The 13,473-nt window shown below is 39.2% G+C and overlaps 1 pseudogene; it reads left to right on the top strand.

The window, feature by feature from the left end:
- The first annotated feature begins 8,835 nt into the window (after positions 1 to 8,835).
- On the top strand, positions 8,836 to 13,265 carry LOC112093136 (annotated as a pseudogene).
- Positions 13,266 to 13,473: the final 208 nt, after the last annotated feature.

Raw genomic sequence — 13,473 nt, 5'->3', positions numbered from 1 at the left:
GTGTGTAGTGCCGTGAATAGTGTTACCTTGTAATTTCTCACCACAATATTTACATTGAGCTACGTATTTAATGTTACCGTTATTGTCAACGTCCTCGAATGTGTTGAAGTGCTCCCAAACTGTTGAGGTGCGCTTGCATTTCTTCTTAGAACTTGCAACACTTGCACTAGCACTACCGCTTGCCTCTCCTCCACGGCCACTTGTGCCACCACCATTGCATCCCCGACCTCTAGTACGTCCACCAGGGGTCAGATTTGCAGTTTGATCAGCATCTCTTTCCATAGTTTGCGATTCCTGCGATTGAAAAACATTAAGAAATTGCCCTTCATCGATGTTGAATTGGACATCAATAGGAATATCACCACCACCACCATAACCAGAAGAAGCCATTATGAGAAATAAGAGAGATTGAGAGCGCTTTGAGAGAGCTTAAGAGAGATCGAGATTCGAGAGAGATTTAAACAAGATTAAGAGAGATTTGAGAGAGATTAAGAGAAATTGAGAGAGAATGAGAGTTTTGGGGTGAGGAAAATGGTTGGGGGGAGGGGGGTATTTATAGGAAAATTTTTGGGTTGAAAAAAAAAATTTTCCCCCAAAAATTCGGGTCCAACGACTACAAAATTTTCGGGCAGGTCGGGCAAAATTCGGGCAGTTCGGGCAACGGATAAAAATCCGACCGTTTGGTTCAAAAATTCAGGCAAAATTCGGGTTCGGGCAAAACACCGTTCTTTTTCAAAATTCGGGCATTTTCGGGCTAACGGTAAAAAAAAATCAGGCATTTTTCGGGCACGAGTCGAAATTTGGGCAACGGTCACCAAAATTCGGGCAACGGTCACAAAAAATTCGGGTAATTCAGGCAGTTCGGGTAGCTTCGGGTATTTGCCGGAAAATTCAAAAAAAATCCGACGAACGGCGGGGGAAGGCTTCTCCACGGCGGCGGGCTGTCGGGGGGCTTACCATTTTCGGGCTACCCGAGCCCGTGCCCGAAGAAAAACATTTTTGGGCGGCGAGAGGGGCCTGCCCGCCGTGCCCGAAAATTTTCGGGCATCGGGCATGCCCGCCGCCCGAAAGTCCAACACTAAATTGAGGAGTGATAATTTATTCTATTTAAAAAACAAATATTCCATTTCTCCTTTAAATATGTACATAATTTAGAGAGATTCAAACTCTATACCTTAAAATAGTCAGATGTGAAATTATTATTAGGTTGTGCTATTAACCATATGCTATGGTGGTTTTAATTATGTTGATGTGAATAATCTTTTCATTTCGTGTGCCTTTTATATTAAACCGATGAAACGATGTCTTTCTCGGATTGAGCTCACATATCTCCTTAATGTTTCTTTCGTGTCCCCTAATAAGATTATCCCACAACAGTTAAAATAATATAAAAGTTGAATTGTGATATGATATTATTAGAAGGACATAAAATAAAACATGAATAAGTGAATGTTGGAGTCATTCTCCCTCTCACTCTTAATTACTTTTGCGTTGGTTATCTACTATTCTTCCCCATTTTCCCTCATAAATGTCTTGTAATGAACTTACACACTAATCTGTTACCTTCTTGTGTTGTATCCAGTTAAAGAGAAATTATTCAATGAATTGGGTGTATCACATCATTTTGTTGATGTAATATACCAGTGCTGAAACGTTAGACGGGCTGCCCGCGACCACCGAAAAGTCCAAATTTTTACTCGATTACTGAGCCCGAACTGCCCGAATTTTCGGGCTGCCCGGCTCAAAAATCTCCTTGGATGGGCATCGGGCAGCCTTTGGCTGCTTGTGCCCGGTCAGGCTGCCCATTGCCCGATCAAAAAAGCCTGAATTAATAAATATTTTTTATATTATATTTTTATGTTATATATATATATATATATATATTACAATTTGAAATTTGAAATGAACACACGAACTATATAAAAAAATTTATTTCTTTATTGATTTTTAAATTTGTAATTCATGATTGTCTCGTTAAAAACCTTATCAAAAAAACCCAATTGGGATAAAAACTTGGTAAGGAAAAAGAGTGCAATCATTGTGAGACGAATTACAAATTTGATGAACTTACAAAGTCTATATAAGATTACAATAATACTATGCAAAGTAAATAAATATTAACAAATTACAATAATAAAATTTAATTTGAAGCATAAGGATCGTCTTGAAAATTAAAAGTTAGTCTATTAAATTCGTCGATCCATTCTTAGCTTGCCGGTGAGATTGTATCGTGTAAGCGTTGGTCGGAGCGATCCCAATCCTTGATGCACACCAAAGCTTTAACAATATCCTGTTGCAATGCGTTTCTCCGTTCTTCAAGTATTTGGCCGGTTGTACTGAATGCTTGTTCAGCTGCAACAGTGGAGACTGGGATCGAAAAAATATCCATTGCCAATCGTGTTAGGATCGGCCAAGTTAATGCTCGTGCCCTCCACCATTGAACCAAATCAAACATTTCACTATTGTCTACAACTAAGCCCTCACTCAGGTACACCATTAACCCGTTGAAACCGCCGATGTTGCCGCCACCACCTCTTGATGAAGATCCACTCCCAGATTCTTCTTGACCTTGAGTCGTTGCCGTCGTCTTCTTCTTCTTCTTCGTAGACAACCCGAAAATATTCAAGAATGAATGTGGATTGTCGTCTCGTTGTTGCGGTTCTTCTACACGATGTGTGTTTCTAAACCTACTTTCATAAGAGCTATAGAGAGAAAATATTTTTTCCTTTATAATAGGAAATTGGTCAATAGTGTCGATAGCTAAAAAGTCACCTAAGTTATCTAATCCACTTTCTAAACCATCTAATTTTAATCTAGGGTCGAAAATAACACCGAAACCATACAACATTGGTAATTTAGACCAATCTTTTTTAAACTTCTTTTCCATAGAGGCGATAGGAACTTCTAAAACCTCGTGTGTCCTAAATTCACTAAATAAAATAGACATACTTAAAAGTTCTCCTAACGCTAATGGTGACGTTGGGTAATAAGTTCCACTAAGTGTTAAAGTAACTTCGTGAAATCTACCTAAAAAGTTAAATAAGAGTTCGGAAATTTGCCAATCAGTTTCATCTATAAATCCTGCTCCTAATTTTGCACTAACATAATTTGTTATAGCATCTTTATAGGGGATGCATTGTTCAAGCATTATATAAGTGGAGTTCCATCTTATAGGCATATCTAAGGCTAATGCTCTAGGATTTTGATCACATGCTTGTAAAAATCTAAACCAATCTTGTATTCTTTGATTACTACCTTGAATCCAAGCAATGTTATCTCTAATTCTTTTAATATGACCTGACATTGATTTTAAACTAGATTTTACTATTAAATTAATTATATGACATGCACAACGTTAGTGAAATATATCATTATTACCGAATAAACTTAAATCATTTTCAAAAAATTCTATTGCTTTAGTATTTGCAGTTGCATTATCTAATGTTATGGCCATTATTCTATCTCTTAAACGATATTCATCAATGACAGAAAAAATTGTGTTATATATTAAATTGGCAGTATGTGATCCTATAACACATTTAAAAACTAAGATTCTCTTATCCAAATCAAAACCTTTATAATAATGGCCAGTTACAGCTAAATAATCTTTGTTGGTAACGGCGAACTAAATATCTGCCGTTAACACAACGCAACCACTAGTAGAGTGTAAAAGCTTGATTAATGCTTCATTTTCTTGTTTATATAATTTTAATGCATCTTTCCTAAAAGTAGTTCTTGAAAAAAATTGTGCATTAGGATTATGTACACTTTTAATATAACGCTGCCAATTCCTTTATTCAGTAAAACTAAGTGGTTGATCTAACGTGGCTACTAATCGTGCCATTTCCATACGATCAACTTGCGGATCATATTTCCACGTGCTTAGACTGCCGGTTTGGCAGTAAAATGATAATTGTGTTTGGCGGAGATCGGCTCCGCCTCCTTGCTTTTGAAGACACTTTTCAGAGTGTTTTCTTAAGTGTGTAGTGCCGTGAATAGTGTTACATTGTAATTTATCACCACAATATTTACATTGAGCTATGTATTTAACGTTACCATTATTGTACCTCCTCGAATGTGTTAAAGTGCTCCCAAACTGTTGAGGTGCGCTTACATTTCTTCTTAGAACTTGCAACACTTGCACTAGTACTACCGCTTGCCTCTCCTCCACGCCCACCAGTGCCACCACCATTACGTCCACAACCTCTAGTACGTCCATCAAGGCTCAAATTTACAGTTTCCTCAGCAACTCTTTCCGTAGTTTGCAATTCATGCATTTTGAAAACATTAAGAAATTGCCCTTCTTCGATGTTGAATTGGGCATCAATGGAAATATCACCACCATAACTAGAAGAAGCCATTATGAAAAAATAAGAGAGATTGAGAGCGCTTTGAGAGAGATTAAGAGAGATCGAGAGAGATTTAAGCGAGATTAAGAGAGATTTGAGAGAGATTACGAGAGATTAAAAGAGATTTGAGAGAGATTGAGAGAGATTGAGAGAGAATGAGAGTTTTTGGGTGACGAAAATGGTTGGGAGAGGGGGGGTATTTATAGGAAATTTTTTGGCTTGAAAAAAAAAATTTTTCCCCAAAAATTCGGTTCCAATGGCTAAGTGGAATTCGGGCATTCGGGTCGGGTTCCTGCAAATCGGGCAAATTTGGGCGACGATCTAGAAAATAGCCGTTGGGGTTTGAAAATCCGGCAAAATTCGGGCGGCGGTCGGGTCGGGCAAAAAAGATCCGTTGGGTTCAAAATTCGGGCTAACGGTCAAAAAAATTTGGACATATTCAGGCAACGGGCAAAATTCGGGCTAACGGTCAAAAAATTCGGACAAATTCGGGTTACGCAGGAAAATTCAAACAAAAATCCGGCGGGCGGCAAAGTCAACTTCTCCACCGGCGGCGAGCAGCCGGAATGGATTTTTTTCGGGCTGCTCAAGCCCGTGCCCGACCAAAATACTCGGACGGGTGGCGAATGGCACCTGCCCGCCGCCTGAACGTTCATCATTGTAATATACCCATTCAATAAATGATTGACATTTGATCAGATTTGCTGTATTTAATAATCTCTCTGTTTCCTGATTAGAAGAGCTATAAATATTCTAATTAATTCTCTATGCTTTTCAAGAATATTCTAGAAAAATTATTTAAAACTTATTTAGAAAATTTAAATTAGTTGGTCCAACATGATAAAAACTTTTAACAACTTTTTATTTAATAGAAATTAACAAAAAAAAGGACGATGAGAGGCATATATTTGTATTAAGTAGTATATGCTACTAAAATATTGTTATTGTGAAAAATAATAATAATAATTTCTTTTCTTTTAAAAAACGATGGAAGTCATTGAACTTGTAAAAAGTTTGTGGAACTTCTTTTGTTTGACAGGAAAAAATTGCTCCCTAATATCATTTCAACAGTTTCAAATAAAAAACAAGTGGTTTAACGTTATTTTGCTCAAAATATTACAAACGATAAGTATATTAGTATTAAAACAATCAATTCGCATATTTATATCAAAACTATTTTTTTGAAGGGAAAAAAATATTTGATATAAAAAAAAGTTTAAAAAATGCAAATCTAGTTTATTAGCTAGTTTACGTTAATTTTACTATAATTAAAATGTCATCCAATAATTTCCATGAAAATGTCCGTCAGAATCATTTTGCGTAGTTGAAAAAAAAAGGGATGAGTCACTCTTTTACTCTTTACTCATCTGTTGGTGCTTCTCATGGTTACTTTTTTTTTTTTTTTTTTTCAATTCACGTTCCTGCCAAATTTTTAGTGTTCTTTTTTTTTTTTCCATAATAAGAAAAACTTAAAAGAGAATAAACTTTAAGGTAATAGGTTTCCTAAATTCAAGTGTAGAAACAATTTTCATAAATAATTAAGAATATTATTACTTAAAATTAATTAATATTGAAGATTTGGTGGAGTAGTTATGGCAATTATAACTAAACAACAAAAGTAAAAAAAAAAAAAAAAGAAAAGAAAAAAGAACATTAGAAAAGAGAGATTATTGAAGTGAGTTGATATGAACAAAGCTATACAAATGTTAATAATTTATTTGACGGTCAACTGAATAATTCCTCTCAATTAAAACAAAAGGCGTGTTTATGTAAAAGAACAATGGTGCTAACAAAAGCTTTGCATAGTGAGATAGAAAGAACTAATTACTCCTTTTATCAGAAGATTAGATTTAGAAAATTGTTTTATTATTTATAGCTTTTCTTTTTTGGGCTGAGTCTTTGTATTTTTCGCCTACTAAACTACTGCTATCATAAGTAGAAGAAAAACATGTTATTAGTCTCTAGGATAAAAATAAAAATAATAATAACAATAAATAAATAAATAACTTTTTCTTTTTTGAGGGGAGTTTTTGCCAATAAATACAAGTTATACTCGTATATAAATCACATTGACCTTCACCAATGTGATGCCTTATATTAAGATTTAAAAAAAAAAAAAATCAACAATCTTTCTTGTTAATGATTTCAAGAATAACTAGAGTTCTGCCGTCACATACAAAGTTTTAAATTTGATTAGCAAAAGTAAATCACTAAACTATTTCACCGGGGGTGTCCCCGGGGTCTCCCGGGGGTGCCCCGGGGATGCCCCCGGGGTGTCCCGGCGGTGCCCCGGGGGTGCTCCCGTGTGTGCCCTGGGGGTGCCCACGGGGTCTCTCGGGGGTGTCCCGGGAGTGCCCTGGGGGTAACCCGGGGGTGCACCGGGGGTGCCCCGGGTCTACCCCAGGGGTGTCCCTGGGGTGTCCCGGGGGTGCCCCGGGAGTGCCCCGGGGGTGACCCGGGTGTCTCCAAGGGGTGTCCCGGGGGTGCCCCGGGGGTGTCCCGGGGGTGCCACGGGGTTGTCCTGGGAGTATTCCCGGGGTGTCCTGGGCCTGTCCCATGGGTGTCCCGGGGGTGCCCCTTCTGTGCCCCAGGGGTCTCCCGCGGGTCTCCCAAGAGTCCCCCAAGGGTCTCCTGAGGGTAACCCGGGGGTTTCCCAGGGTGCCGCGGAGGTGGCCCGGGGGTTCCTCGGGGGTGCCCCGGTGGCGCCCGGGGGGTGTCCTGGGGTGCCCCGTGATGAGGACTTCAGGGATGCAAGGAATACTCATGATCCAATCCAAGTTCCAGTTAGTCCGGTGACGAGGTATCGGGCTAAAAGATTTAAAGAAGACTTGAATAACCTAGTCCAAAGAGTTCTACAATAAGAAGAAAGTGTGTTCACTACTGAGGGTGGACAAAGGCTAGTTCTGCTCATTAAAGTTGATCCGGAAGAGAGCTACTCAAGCATGGCCAAATTCGCATGACATCCCAAGGCTCACGTGCATGGGAATGCTCCAAGGGGTTAGGCGCACATTCCAGCAAGTTCCAAGAAGTTAGGCACACATTCCAGCAAAGGATCAAGTCAAAATTACGGATTAAACATTTAAATTCCATAGTATGCGATTTAAGGGAGGAATTGGATTCAAATTCGGATTTCCTTCCCTAGGATTAGTTTTAGGCATTTTAAAAGGAAGGAATTAGACTCTAAGTCGGATTCCTTCCCTAGGAGTTATCTTTTGGTGATTTTATTTTGTTTTAGGAGTCTATCTTCATTTAGGCGCCTACCTCATTAAGGGTAGGACAGGACTTTTCAATTTTTAAACCTTTTCAGCTTATACTCGGCTATTTAAGGCTGAAAAATGAAAATTAATAAAGTTTTGATATTTTTATTCATATTGTGAGTTATTCTTCTTGAGTTCTTAAAGAGACTATTATGAACTTATCAAGGTTTCCTTGTGGCATTCAAACTTGACTTATCAAATGAATTTCCATACTCATTTGTGGTGTCTTCACCATACCAAGGTTCTTAGTTCGCTAAGCAATGGGTCGCGGTTTCTATCAATTCTTGAAGATCTTGGATCATATCCCATATTTCGCTACGGGTTTCATTACATTGTTGGCGGGGTTCGTATCAGCTGGTATCAGAGCTTAGGATCATTAGGTTTTGTTATCATTTTTTTTGTTTATTACGTTTTCTTTCTTTATAAAAAAAAAAAAAATTCAGGAAAATAAGCAACCTCATGAAAACTGCTATAACTTTTGATCCGGGAATCATTACGGGACGTATAATATATCAAATTGAAGATCGTTTCAAGCCCTACAATCCTCACTATTTGCCCTAGTGAGGCCCTATTTTTTTGAGGGCAAAAAAAGCTTGTTTTTAATAGTTTCGGAACCCTTAAAGTTTGAGTGTCAAAAAAAAAAAATTTCCATGACAATATTTAAATTCGTTTGGATTAAGTCTTTACTTGATTGATTGACTACTTGAATTCCTTTTCTTATTGTTGGTTTAGTTTTGAAAGAACTAAAAGAAGAATACGAGAGGAAAAATGTAGAGTGTGTGAGCTTATTAGAGGGTAAAAGCCAATTAACTTGAGTGAAACACGAGAGTTGAGTGAATTATTTTTCGAGAAAAAAAACAACACCTTTTTGTCTTTTAATCATGTCACATAACCAAGGGAAAACCACAAGTGAAGAGATTCCACCTCCTGTCACGCAGAATTTACAAATGCATGCGTTCATGGGAGAGATGAAACGGATCATGAGGGTGGAGCTCGAACACATACATGAGAGGTTAGATAGGGTGGAAGATGGAACACCACAGATTAAACCACCACCGAATGCTCCAAGGAAGAACATGATGCCTCGAAAGGAGGTGGAGGATAATGGAGAGTTCGAAGGGGAAAATTTAGAGGACGAGTTTGATAGAATGTCCGTGGGCAGCCATAGGAGGTATGAACAGAGTAGAGAAGTTAGGACCTGAGTGGATAACAACTTGGGAAGTATTAAGATGAAAATCCCTGCGTTTCAAGGGAAAAGTGATCCCGAGGCTTTTCTCGAATGGGAAAAGAAGATGGAGTTGGTTTTCGAATGTCACAACTACTCCAAACTAAAGAAGGTAAAACTTGCTGCAATTGAATTTACTGACTATGCTATTGTGTGGTGGGACCAGGTATGCACCAATAGAAGGCGAAACAGAGATCGCCCTATCAAAACTTGGGATGAGATGAAAAGGGTGATGAGACAAAGATTTGTGCCGAGCCACTACTACCGAGATCTATTCCTCAAGCTGCAAGGTCTCCATCAAGGTAACCGGAGTGTTGATGAGTATTTTAAGGAGATGGAGATGGCAATGATTAGAGCCAACGTGGAGGAGGATCGATAAGCAACGATGGCCAGATTTTTGAATGGGCTAAACCGAGAGATTGCCAACACAATCGAGCTACACCATTATGTGGAACTGGAGGATTTGGTGCATATGGCAATCAAAGTTGAAAGGCAGCTCAAGAGGAGTGGTCCACGACCAAGACCAGCCCTTCAAAATTTGAGTACAACACCTTGGAGGCCGAACTACACAAAGAAAGATGAGGATCCAGCCCCCTTCAAGGCTAAAACCGAGCACAAACCAACCACCAATTCAGTAGTCTTTCAAGGTAAATCAACCCCTACTCCTACTCGTTCCAGTGAGATTAAGTGTTTCAATGTCAGGGAAGAGGGCACATAGCAAGCCAATGCCCAAACAAACGAGTGATGGTGATCCGGGATAATGGAGATATTGATTCGGAAGAGGAAGATGATCTAGTAGATATGCCACCATTGGAGGACGCCCCCATAAGAGAAGAAGAATTTGGGGCAACCCATGGCGAGATGCTTGGGATAGTTGCACGTCGAGCTCTAAATATGCAAGCTAGAGAAAAGGAAGAGGAAGCACAGTGAGAGAACATCTTTCACACTCGATGCCACGTGAAAGATAAGGTATGTAGTGTTATTATTGATGGCGGTAGTTGCACTAATGTCGCTAGTTCTTCGATGGTTGGAAAGCTAGGGCTCATAACACTAAAACACCCTCGTCCATACAAGTTACAATGGCTGAATAATAGCGGGGAAGTGAAGGTTACAAAACAGGTTGTTGTACCATTCCGAGTTGGTAAGTATAAGGACGAAGTATTGTGCGACGTGGTACTAATGCAAGCGGGACATCTCCTTCTCGGAAGGCCATGGCAATTTGATCGGCGTGTGCAACATAATGGCTTCACCATCAAGTACTCATTCACACACAATCAACGGGCTATCACCTTAGTTCCGTTGACACCAAAACAAGTATATGAGGACCAAGTGAGGTTACAAAAATTGAGTGAACAAAACAAAGAGAGAGAAAAGAAGAGTGAGGTCATGCATAATGAGAGTGAGGTAAAAGAGAGACCTACGGCCAAAGAGGTAAAACCCGAGAGGAAACAAATAAATTTTTATGCAAAAACAAGTGAGGTTAAGAGAGCATTGATTTCAAAATGGCCAATGATTGTACTCATGTACAAGGAGACCTTGTTAAACACTAACCAACTTGAACCCGTGTTGCCTAGTGTTGTTGTTTCTCTCTTGCAGGAATTTGGGGATGTGTTTCCCGAAGAGGTACCACATGGTTTACCACCAATCCGAGGAATCGAACATCAAATTGACTTTGTTCCAGGGGCATCAATTCCAAATAGGCCCGCATATAGGAGCAGCCCGGAAGAGACCAAGGAACTTCAAAGACAAGTTGAGGAATTGATGGAGAAAGGACTCGTGAGAGAAAGTATGAGTCCTTGCGCAGTTTCGGTGATTCTAGTACCTAAGAAAGATGGAACATGGAGAATGTGGGTTGATTGTCGAGCCATCAACAACATAACGGTAAAGTATCGCCACCCTATTCCTCGTTTAGATGATACGTTGGATGAATTACATGGCTCTTGTGTGTTTTCAAAAATTGATCTTAAAAGTGGGTATCATCAAATCCGAATGAACGAAGGAGACGAATGGAAAACCGCATTCAAAACTAAATATGGATTGTATGAATGGTTAGTTATGCCGTTTGGATTAACTAACACACCTAGTACTTTCATGTGCTTAATGAATCATGTCTTGCGTGCTTTCATTGGTAAATTTGTTGTTGTCTACTTTGATGATATTCTAATTTATAGCAAGAACTTACATGACCATGCCTCACACTTACATTCGGTTTTAGAAGTGCTTAGAAAGGAGAAATTATATGCTAATCTTAAAAAGTGTACTTTCTGCGCCGATAAGCTTGTCTTCCTAGGTTTTGTGGTGAGTGCTAAAGGAATTGAGGTTGACGAAGAGAAGATCAAAGCCATCCAAGAGTGGCCGACTCCCTCCAATGTAAGTAATGTTAGGAGTTTTCATGGACTTGCTAGTTTTTACAGGAGATTTATGAAAGATTTTAGCACCATCACCGCACCGCTTACCAAAGTTATCAAGAAGAACGTTGCATTCAAATGGGGTGAAGAACAAGAGAAAGCATTCCAGCTTATTAAGCACAAACTTACTCATGCTCCATTACTTGCTTTACCTAACTTTTCTAAAACGTTTGAAATCGAATGTGATGCTTCGGGTGTAGGCATAGGTGCTGTTCTTATTCAGGAAGGAAGGCCACTTGCGTATTTTAGTGAGAAACTAAGTGGGGCTGCACTTAACTACACCACTTATGACAAAGAATTATACGCATTAGTTCGAACTGTAGAGACATGGCAGCACTACTTATGGCCAAAAAAGTTTGTGATTCGTACGGATCATGAATCCTTGAAGCATTTGAAAAGCCAACACAAGCTTAACAAGAGACATGCTCGCTGGGTTGAATTCATTGAGTCTTTTCCCTATGTCATCCGGTACAAGCAAGGTAAGGAAAATGTGGTTGCGGATGCATTGTCACGAAGGTATGTCTTAATATCTACTCTTGATGCTAAATTCCTTGGTTTTGAACATATTAAGGACCTTTATCATGAAGACCACGACTTTGGGGAAGTGTATAAAGCCTGTGAAAAGGCAGCGGAGGGAAAATTTTATAGGCATGAGGATTTCTTGTTTAGAGAAAATAAATTATGTTTGCCCAATTGTTCAATGAGAGATCTTTTAGTTCGGGAATCCCATGGTGGGGGATTAATGGGGCACTTTGGAGTTGCTAAGACCCTAGCCATGTTACAAGAGCACTTCTATTGGCCACACATGAAAAGAGATGTTGAAAGAATTTGTGGTAGGTGTGTCACTTGTAGGCAAGCTAAGTTAAAGGTTCAACCAAATGATCTTTACACGCCCCTACCTATTCCTAGTTCACCTTGGGCTGATATTTCTATGGATTTTGTTTTGGGTTTACCTAGGAGTAAGCACGGGAATGATTCTATCTTTGTGGTTGTAGGCCGATTTTCTAAAATGGCTCATTTTATCCCTTACCACAAAACTGATGATGCTTCTCATGTGGCAGAATTATTCTTTAGAGAGATTGTAAGGTTACATGGTATGCCTAGGACAATCGTGTCAGATCGGGATGGTAGGTTCTTAAGTTACTTTTGGAAGATGTTATGGGGAAAGCTTGGAATGAAACTTTTGTTTTCTACTACTTGTCATCCTCAAACCGATGGTCAAACAAAAGTAGTTAATAGGACCTTATCCACTTTGTTAAGGGCTGTCATTAGTAAAAATATTAATATATGGGAGGAATGTTTACCACATGTCGAGTTTGCATATAATCGTACCATTCACTATGCTACTAAATTCTCACCCTTTGAAATTATTTATGGTTTTAATCCTTTAACTCCTTTGGATTTATCACCTTTACCTGTTTCAGAGTATATGGATTTAGATGGCTAAAAGAAGGCCGAATTGGTGAAACAACTTCATAAAAAAGCACGGCTCAACATAGAAAGAAGAACCAAACAATACATCAAGCAAGCTAACAAGGGGCGTCACAAGTTGGTTTTTGAACCCGGAGATTGGGTTTGGTTACACTTGAGGAAAGAACGATTTCCAGCCCACCGACGCTCTAAGTTGCTGCCTAGAGGAGATGGACCTTTTCAAGTGCTTGAACGGATCAATGACAATGCCTACCGACTTGACTTGCCAGGTGAGTATAATGTAAGTGCTACTTTCAAGGTTACCAACTTGAGTCCTTTTGATGTAGGTGAAGATTTGAGGACAAATCCTTTTCAAGAGGAGCGGAATAATGAGGACATCAGGGATGTAAGGAATATTCATGATCCAATCCAAGTTCCAGTTGGTCCAGTGACGAGGTATCGAGCTAAAAGATTTAAAGAAGACTTGAATAACCTAGTCCAAAGAGTTCTACAACAAGAAGAAAGTGTGTTAACTACTGAGGGTGGACAAAGGCTACTTTTGCTCATTAAAGTTGATCCGGAAGAGAGCTACTCAAGCATGGCCAAATTCGCATGACATCCTAAGGCTCACGTGCATGGGAATGCTCCAAGGGGTTAGGCGCACATTCCAGCAAGTTCCAAGAAGTTAGGCGCACATTCCAGTAAGGGATCAAGTCAAAATTACAGATTAAACATTTAAATTCCATAGTATACGATTTAAGGGAGGAATTGGATTCAAATTCGGATTTCCTTCCCTAGGATTAGTTTTAGGCATTTTAAAAGGA

This window comes from Morus notabilis, unplaced genomic scaffold, assembly GCF_000414095.1.
Source record: "Morus notabilis unplaced genomic scaffold, ASM41409v2 Scaffold93, whole genome shotgun sequence".
Lineage (NCBI taxonomy): Eukaryota > Viridiplantae > Streptophyta > Magnoliopsida > Rosales > Moraceae > Morus > Morus notabilis.
Note: the sequence above shows the minus strand (reverse complement) of the source record. Positions and strands in the feature narration are given on the sequence as shown.